The sequence below is a fragment of the Hylobates moloch genome, unplaced genomic scaffold, assembly GCF_009828535.3.
Source record: "Hylobates moloch isolate HMO894 unplaced genomic scaffold, HMol_V3 SCAFFOLD_16, whole genome shotgun sequence".
NCBI lineage: Eukaryota > Metazoa > Chordata > Mammalia > Primates > Hylobatidae > Hylobates > Hylobates moloch.
Window position 1 is genome coordinate 4,023,372 of NW_026652291.1, and position 8,529 is coordinate 4,031,900.

Below are 8,529 nucleotides of genomic sequence, written 5' to 3' on the forward strand. Positions count from 1 at the left end.
CGCCACGCACACCGCGCTCCGCGCCCCCCGCCGCTGCCCGAGGCTGCCGCGCGCCGCCCCAGCCCGCGCCGCCCTGGCCGCGCCCGCCCCGTCCCATCTCGTTCCAGCGGGGCGCCGCGGTTCCTGGGTCAGCGGCCGCCGGGGCCGGGCTGAGAGGTGCGGAGGGCAGAGCCCGCGGGCGGGTTACCGCCGGGCGCCGGAGACCGGAGAGCTGGGGAAAGCGGCGCCGGCCCTGCGCCCCCAGCCGACCCGGGCGCGGGGCGCCACGGGCGTGGGGCGCGGGGCAGCGGGCGCGGGGCGGCGCCGGCCCCGGGCGGCTCTCCCACTAGGGGTAGCTGTTGCCTGAACGCCGGAGCGCTCCCCTCTCGCCGCTTGCCTCGCCCAGCGCAGCCCCGGCCGCTGGGCGCACCCGTCCCGTTCGTCCCCGGACGTTGCTCTCTACCCCGGGAACGTCGAGACTGGAGCGCCCGAACTGAGCCACCTTCGCGGACCCCGAGAGCGGCGGCGCGACTCACCGCGGAGGCGCCCGGACGCGTCAAGTGCGTACTTTCAACCGTAAATGGGTGCTGAGCGTTTAGGGGTGCGGGGCAACTCCCTAACTCGTGGGGCCCTGGCCGGCCCTGCCGCGGCGTCCGAGACCTTCTGATCCCTCGCTGCGCGCGGCGCGGGGTTGGCGACTTGGGCTCAGGGGCGGCGGTGCGGGAAGGTGCCTTGACCTAGGGTCCCAGAGGCCGGGAGCAAGTCTCCTTTCGCCTTGGACCGCAGTGTCCCCCAGGGCAAGGCCTGAACCAGGTCGCGAGGGTCTGTCTCCCGTCTGGGGAGCTGAACTGCCCGGGACACTGTCGCAGTCGCGGGGACTTGTCTGGAGCGGCGGGGTCTGAACCCAAGTCCGAAGCCGCCGCCGCCGCCAGCGTCCCGTGCGCCTGCTGCCCCAGGACCAGCCGCGAAACTTCTTTTCGGGACGGAGACAGCGCTCGCCGCCCGGGCCGAGGTAGGAGCTGGCTGGGCTCGATAGAGCGCGGGCGAATCGCTTTCGGCAGCGAAGGAACGTGTCGGGAGAAGCCAACCGCAGGACCAGGGCCCCAGCGGGCGCGCAGAGACGCCTGCCTTGGGCGGAGGTCCCCCCCTCTGGTTTTCGTGGCTCTGGTAGGGCCCTCTGTCCCGTGAGCTCCCCACTGGACCTGTGGCTCCAGGCTTCAGCAGGTCAAGCGCCCGAGTGTGCCTGGAGGATTGGTGGCGGGGTGGCATGAGAAGGTGGCCCCTCTTCTCCATCTCCCAGTCAGGCGATTTCTCTGCTCTCTGGGGCAGGGGCGCACAGCCCAGGAACTTACTACCTAGAGAGAAGCCAGCCTGGTCTCTCCCCCTTGCGTCAGTGCTCCTAAGCTGCCCCTCACCACTCTGGGTAGGGGTCTTTCAGGTGGGCCAGGGAATTCTCCTTGGAAGCCCCCTTGTCTGCTCCCCTCCATCAGGGCATCTCTGAGTTAGCCAGTCATCCCCCTTTCTGGCCTCTTTTTTGCTGGGAGGAGAGTAGAGAGAGAAGCCTCCTACTCGGCAGCTCTCTGAGAGGAGGTTTGGGGGGACTTCTGAGGTTGCTCCTCCTGGGCAGAGTCAAGGGGTGTTGAGGGTTCCAACTTTTACTGGACAATCTCTCAAGCTCTGATTCCCTGATTTCTGGGAGGTGTCAGTGTAGAGCTTGTGTCCTGCCCCCACCCACACAGCATTTGGTGCAGGCACATGGGATGGTTCCCCAAGCCCTTTTCCACAGTTAGTTTCAGAAAATGCATAAGCCACCTAAGGCTGGGAGAGCCTTTCTGTGCTGCCTGAGATCTGGTGGCATGTGCGTGTGTGCAAGAGAGTGTGTGTGTGTGTGCAAGTGTGTGCACGCACGTGCATGTGTCTGGAAAGTATGATCTGGGTGTCTGTAAGACTGGCTCCTCTTGTCCCCTCTGCAGGCCCAGCCCAATAGGAAGCACCTGATCCACACTCTTTCTAGCCCCAGGGAGGCTCAGGAAAGCAGCCCTTCTTTAGGGCTGTCATCTGTTCTGGGGATCTGTTGCTGTTTCTTGGGCCCACAGAATACACTCCATACCTCGGGACTCCATAATATTGGACAAGGCTGGAAGGCCCATTTGGCTCCTGCAGCCTCCTGTGCAGGTGAGGACAGACCCAAGGTCCAGGCGATGCTGGCCTTTGGAACACAGAACCTGGCTCAGTGACTCCCACTCCAGTTGTCTTTTCCCGCTGCCTCCCTCCGGAGCAACCCCTGTCCCTCCTTCCTACCTCTCTCTAGGGCTGCACCCCCAGCTCACCTTAGACCTGGCCCTTCCTACCTGTTGCCCCTACTGTCTTGTCCCATCCCAGTGGTCAGGAGGGAGAGTACTGGCCAAAGGCGCAGCTCCACCTGTGACTTAGGGGAGCGCCAGGCATCACCCAGAGGTCCCGGCCCTCGGGGGCCTGGCAGGCTCTGCTGTGGGGGAAGCAGAGTTAGAACTGGGGCTGCTTCTCCTGCCCCCTGGCCTGGCTGGGCCTCCCCCACCTCCCTTTCTGCCTGCCCTCTTACAACTCCAGCAGGGGGCGGGCAGGGGAAAGAAAAGGAGGGACAAGTTGGATGGGGTCCATTTGGTGTCCAGGAACAACTTGGAGAGAGGCGGGGAGGGGACAGGCAGCAGGGCCCTGGCAGAGCCAGGGGAGGGCTGGCCTTTGGATGGCCTTCTGATCCCAAGCCCATCCTCCTGGGGCAGTCTGCCCTTGAAAGGGAGGGTTTGGTGAACCCTGGTGGAGACCCCCCACCCACCTCACTGCCCCACTGCGGGGCATGGTAGGCGGGTTTGCAATGGGTACAGCCTCTCTCTCCATTCCAGTAGAGCAGCTCCCAGGGCCCAGAGAGGCTGTCACTGAGACTTCTCCGGGGTGGGGTGGGTTCTGGTGGCCCTGTGTTCCCCTGCAGGAGGACCTCCTGAGGCTTCGGGCAGGAGCTGGTGCACACCTGGAGGAGAGTGCTGGTGAACGGCAGGTGTGTGCCTCAATGTCCTTGCTGCCTGGGTGTCAGCCCTGCTTCACCACTGGCCTTTTGTCTCTGTCGCCTCCACTGGCCTCTTGAGGCACAGAGGCCCTCCGGGTACTTTCCTTCCTCTGGGCTTCCGCTCATGCTATTCTCTGCTCCCTTCCTCTACCTGGAGACCCCCATTCCTCCTCCTCCTCCACTGCCGTCCTCACCTCCACCTGGGCCCTCCCAGCTCCCGGGAGATGGCTGAACCCCACTCCCCGCCCGCTAGTCATCGTCTTCAGCGGTCCTCCCAGAGCTGTCCTCGACATGGCAGCCTCCACAGCCCCTGGGTGTCACCCCTGGTTTCATGTCTGCCTCGGACTCCAGACCTGCCCCTCCCAGGCTGGCCCAGATGGATCCTCTGCAGTGACTAACCCGAACCAGCACCAGGCAGGGACCCAATAAACCTTTGTGAATGGAGTAAATGAGTGCGGTGTGTACTTACTGAAAACTCGTTTGGGGAGAAACTCAGGGTATTTCACTCTGTCCTTTTGCGTACCTGCAGCAGTGGGCCGGGGTGGCATGTCGGCAGCCAGGGCTGAGCACAGTGGGTCAGGACCTGCCGTTGTGAGCAGACAACACTTCCTGGGAAGTCCCCTTGGGGCGTGGTGTCTGGCGAATGCACCCGTCACCTGGTCACTGGGCCAATTTGTTTCCCTTTCTGGGCTAAACAGGTCTTCCCACGGGTACCTGGGCCCTCCCACGGAGGTGTTTACACGTCTCATTTACTTTAAGAATAAATTCTTCTATCCACACACTTGGCTAGGTTGAGCATGGGGACACCCTGCACGGGATGGGTGGGAGATGGCTGAGGGACCCAGAACTCTGGTCTGAGATGTGTCCTCAACATGGCAGATCTCCATCCCTCTGGGAGTTTGAGGCAGGCATGGGGGCGGGACTCTGGGGTGACTGGGCAGGCTGGGATCCCAGCCAGGACAGCTTGTCAGGGCCCCAGGGCCTGGATCTAGCAGGGGTGTTTGGCAGCATTTGGGGGTTGGAGAAGGTCTGGGGCTCCCGGCCAAGGAGAGGAGAAGGCCTAGGAGGCAGTGCCCTGGCTACTTGCTGTGTGACCCTGCGCGTCTCTGGCCCCTTCCTCAGGTCTCATCTGCATCAGGAGTGGGTTGGGTGGTCTTTCCAGTGCCTTCCCCATGGGGCATTCTGCACGCCAGAAGGTTCTAGGAGACCCTATTCTGGCCCTGCCTGCTGTTCTGCAGCTGCTGAGAGCTCCACTTGAGGACGAAGGTGCCCCAGTGCTGGTCCTACCTGGCCTCATGCTCTGCCACTTTCACCCAGTACCGCCTTCTCCCGCCCGCTTCCTGCCACAGCTCAGGGCCCTCCAGCCCGGCCTGGGCTCTGACTTGTTCCTGGCATGAGTGCTACTGTGCTCCCTGGTGCTCAGCCAGACCCCAGGGCACAGGACGATGTCTTGCCAGAGGTTGCCTGTGGGTGCCTGGGTCCTGCCTGGAGCTGGGTGGGGCACTGGGATGCTGGGCTACTTGTGCCAAGACAGATCCTGCTCTGAGCCGGGCCCTGAGGCTGGCTGGAGGGCCACCTTGCAAGTCAGTCCCTCCTTTCCATCTGTGATCCTCTCTGGAAAAAGGTGGGGTTCGACAGACCAGCAGACAGGCATTCCAGCTCCATGTGCTTCTCTGAGCCTCCGTTTCTTCACTGGAGAGGCGGGGCCTAATGTCTGAATGTGTTGTGTTCACCATGACATGAGGGGCAAGTGTAAAGTCTACATGTATGCATGTGTGAGTTCGTGTGTGTGTGTGTGTGTGTGTGTGTGTGTGTGTGTGTGTGTGTATCTGTTTACTTAAACCCAGCCTTGTTCCAGAGTGGATTTCAGGATTCCTCTAAGAAGCTTTGGAATGCTGGAAGATACCACAAGTGAGAAGAGAAAATAAAACAAGAGGAAGGATATACTTCCCATAAGGGGACAAAGTACAGCCGCAGTGTCCTCCACTTGGGCCATGGAACAGCTGCAGGTTTTGCCGTGATTACCCTGGTGGTAAAGTCTGATTGGCTATGATTCCCGGTGTCCAAAAGATAAACACGGGCTGTGCAGCGGAGCCACGCGCATGCCTGTGCATGGCCATGCCAGGTCAGAAACCCAGCCCCTCTGCTTGGGAGGCACGCAGGGCTCCGGCTGAAGCCTGAAGCTTGGGATCCTCAGAGCACAGATGTCCCAGGGCTGTGTGAAGTTAGTGAGACGAGGTGTATGGAGAGAGCTCGTTGAGGAGAAGGAGTCTTGATTGCTGTCACCGTGGCTTGGAGATGCCTGTAAGAGGTGACAGTGATGTGCGTGGTGGTGTGTTCACTGATGATGCTACACTGCAGGCCCAGGGCTGTGTCATGGTGGCAGGTGTCCTCCTGAACCCTTTGACCTTTAGGGAGGCCCCCTCCACTCAAGCACTGGTCCTGGAGGGGCTCTGGGCACACAAGGAGTCAGGCACGTTTTTGCCCCCGAGGAGGCCCCCAGCCTGGCAGGGCCCAGGGGCAGAGCAGGGAGGGGCGGGGTGGGATGGGGGTGCTCCGGGAGGTAGCAGGGACACCTGGTAAGTGGGCCCGAATTGGGAGGCATCTCAGGAGGTGGCCGTGGGCAGAGGGACAGCCTTCCAGTTCTTTGCCAAACTTCCCTTTGAGGCCCGGCACCTGGGAACAGACCTGTGGTAGCCGCACCTGCCTGGGTAGGAAACTGTGGGCTCTTTTCTCGCAGGGGGACGAGAGTCATTTGTAGGACCTTCTGAGCAGGTGGGGGACAGCGAGGGACAAGAGGAGGCTGTGCCTGTGTGGCTGTGTCTCGGAACAGGTGCCGCTTCACGCCCATGCCACCACATCCTCACTGGGTGACTTCGGGCAAGTTAGCTGAACTCTGCGCCTCCATCTCGTCTTCTGTAAAATGGGTGGCACATCCGAGCCCATCTCCTAGGGAGAGTGTTGTGAGGACAGGTGGGGGCACATCCGCACAGCCTCTAGAATAGTGCCCAGGGGACCGGAGTGCTCTGTAGGGAAATAGTGGCGGCTGGCACTGAGCCCCCAACATAAGCCAGCACCGTGGGCCAGTGCTACGACTCCTGCTTTTGGGCACTTCACAAGCTATGGCCAGGGGCCCACCACCTTTGGCCACTCCTTCCCCACAAAATTCCTGCCAAGGCCCTGCCAGGTCAATAAGTCACAGGGCTTCCCCATCACCGAAGCCCAGCTCTGTGACACCTCTTGGTCCCAAGCATGTTCCTATCCCCCATTCATGTGTTTTGTTAGGACCCTTTAGGGTTGCACATGGCAGAAACTTAATCCACACTAACTTCAGCGAAGAAGGAATGTACTGGCTCCAGTCAGTGAAAAGTCCAGGAGGAGCCATGCCTTCAGGCACGGCTGCATCCAGGCACTCAACAGGTGCATCCAGGCACTCGACAGGTGCAGCCAACACCTTGCCCCGCAGGCTGTCAGCTCCTGCCTTCTGCTGCATCCACGTCACTGTATGTGGATTTCTCCACACATGGGTGAGATGGCCGCAGGAGCTCTGGCTCATGGAGTCCTCGTAGCACCTGTTCTGGCCATCCCCAGATGAGAAAGCATCATTTCCCATGGCAGAAATCTGGTGGAAACAGGAGGGAGGGGGTCGGCTCTCTTTGGTCGGATCTGGGTCTTGTGCCCATGTCTGGGAGAGAAAAGTCCCCGTTCACAGAAACTGAGCAGATCCTGGATTGGATGGGGAAGGAGAGATGCTGGCAGATACACACACATTCACTGCACTCCCTGCAAGGATAGTGACAATAGTAGAAGCTGCTCTTTCTTGAGAAGTTATGACGTGTGCCAGAAAATTCTACCTTTTAAGGATATAGGGAGGCTTTTATCGTCCCCATTTTACAGATGACAAAACTGAGGCTCAGAGAGGTGAAGTGATTTGCCTATGGATGCATAGCTAAGGTCTGACCCCACAACTCACGCTCACAAGTTAGCAAGAGGTGTTTCACCAGGGTAGTCTGGGGGCAGAAGGAGCCTGCCTGGTGAGGGAAGGGAGATGGAGAGGTGGGGAATGGGGAGGCCAAGAGGAGGGGACACCAGGACCTGGCCTCTGGCTTGCACAATGGGGAAGGAACCCTGGAGAAGAGGAGGTTTATGGAGGAGGCTGCTGGGTTTTTGGGGCACATATGCTAAGTTGGAGTTGCCCATGGTCCTCAGGAGATGTTCGGGATTTGGGGTCAGAGGCATGAGCCTCGGCATCCCGGGAATCATGGCTGTTTGCTTTGCTTTGCTTTGGGAATTTCACAGTGGGTAGGGGGAAGGCGGCTGCTGACAGGAAGCACTTCCCATTTGGTGGAGAAGGCAGCCTGAACCTGCATGGCAGAGGCTGCGGCCTGGGCCTGTGACGGTGTCTACAACTGTGGCCACAGGTTCAAGGCCCTTGTAGTTGGCAGACACAGGGCCTGAAGTTCTCTGGCAGTTGTTTTAGGGCAAACACCTTGAGAATGGCATTTCCAAGGCCCTTGGGCTATGCCAGGGCACCAATGCCAGTCGAGGACCACGCCTTTCTGAGGGATGCTTGGAATCTCACAGACAGGGGTTCAAATTCAGACTCTGCTTCCTAGAGGCTGTGTGGCCTTGGGTGTGTCTGGAACCTCTCTGGGCCACAGTTTGCTTATCTGTGAAGGAGTCACGGTAGCTTCTCCTCATGGGTTTATGGGGAGCTTGGGAGATGGAGGGTGGGGCAGCACATAGGGCTCAAGCTGCAGCTCTTAGTTAACTGCTTTTCCTTTGCACGTGTCCGATGGATCTGATGGAAAGCTGGCAGGCGAAATGCACCTGGCCTCAGCGTCGGGCTGTGAATGCAGTAGCAGCTGTAGCTTATGTGGTCAGAGTGGACTAGGACGGTCCTTCCACCAAGAAGGCTGGGCCTTCCTGCTCCTCGTTGTCCAGCTGCAGAAACTGATCTCATCCCTCAGGGCCTGGCACGACTGCCCCTTCCTCCTCACATTCCCAAATATACCTACCCCTCCCCAACTCAATCCTCCTCACCAGACTGTGGCTCCCGGCTGACAGGGCAGAGTTGGACTCACCTGTGTCTGCCAGGCCAGCTCACCATGGGGGCAGGTCCCAAGAGACCTCTGGATTTGGACCAACTTCCAGTGTGATCTTGAACAAGCCCTTAGCCTCCCTCAGCCTCCGTTGCATGAGGGGTTGTGCTGGCACATTCCGGAGCAGGTGGCGCTACCTGGTGAGTTGAGGGCTCTGTCCATCATCTCTTGTCACTGTAATGCTGGGTAACAAATAAACATGAAACAATGAGTGCTCATTTCTCAGGTGCCGGGGGTTTAGTAGGTCCAGGGGTCAGCCAGGGCAGGCTCCCTGGCGGGCCCGGCAGGGGTGGTGGCCGCTCTGCTCTGCGCCACACCTCTGATCTTCTGCAGACTCGCCCAGGCCTGATCTCATGGCAACGGCAGAGGCACACGAAGAAAGCAGCCCCCATACATGAGCGGCAG

At 60.2% G+C, this 8,529-nt stretch overlaps 1 long non-coding RNA gene across 2 annotated transcripts; it reads left to right on the plus strand.

The window, feature by feature from the left end:
• The first annotated feature begins 368 nt into the window (after positions 1–368).
• LOC116485164 (uncharacterized) lies at positions 369–3,471 on the plus strand. 2 transcript variants are annotated; one of them, XR_004252801.2, is made up of 4 exons: positions 369–539; positions 766–991; positions 1,953–2,154; positions 2,948–3,471. It is a non-coding gene; the product is annotated as an uncharacterized LOC116485164 (long non-coding RNA). The 2 variants fall into 2 exon arrangements; XR_004252800.2 differs by having other exon boundaries at positions 1,953–3,471.
• Positions 3,472–8,529: the final 5,058 nt, after the last annotated feature.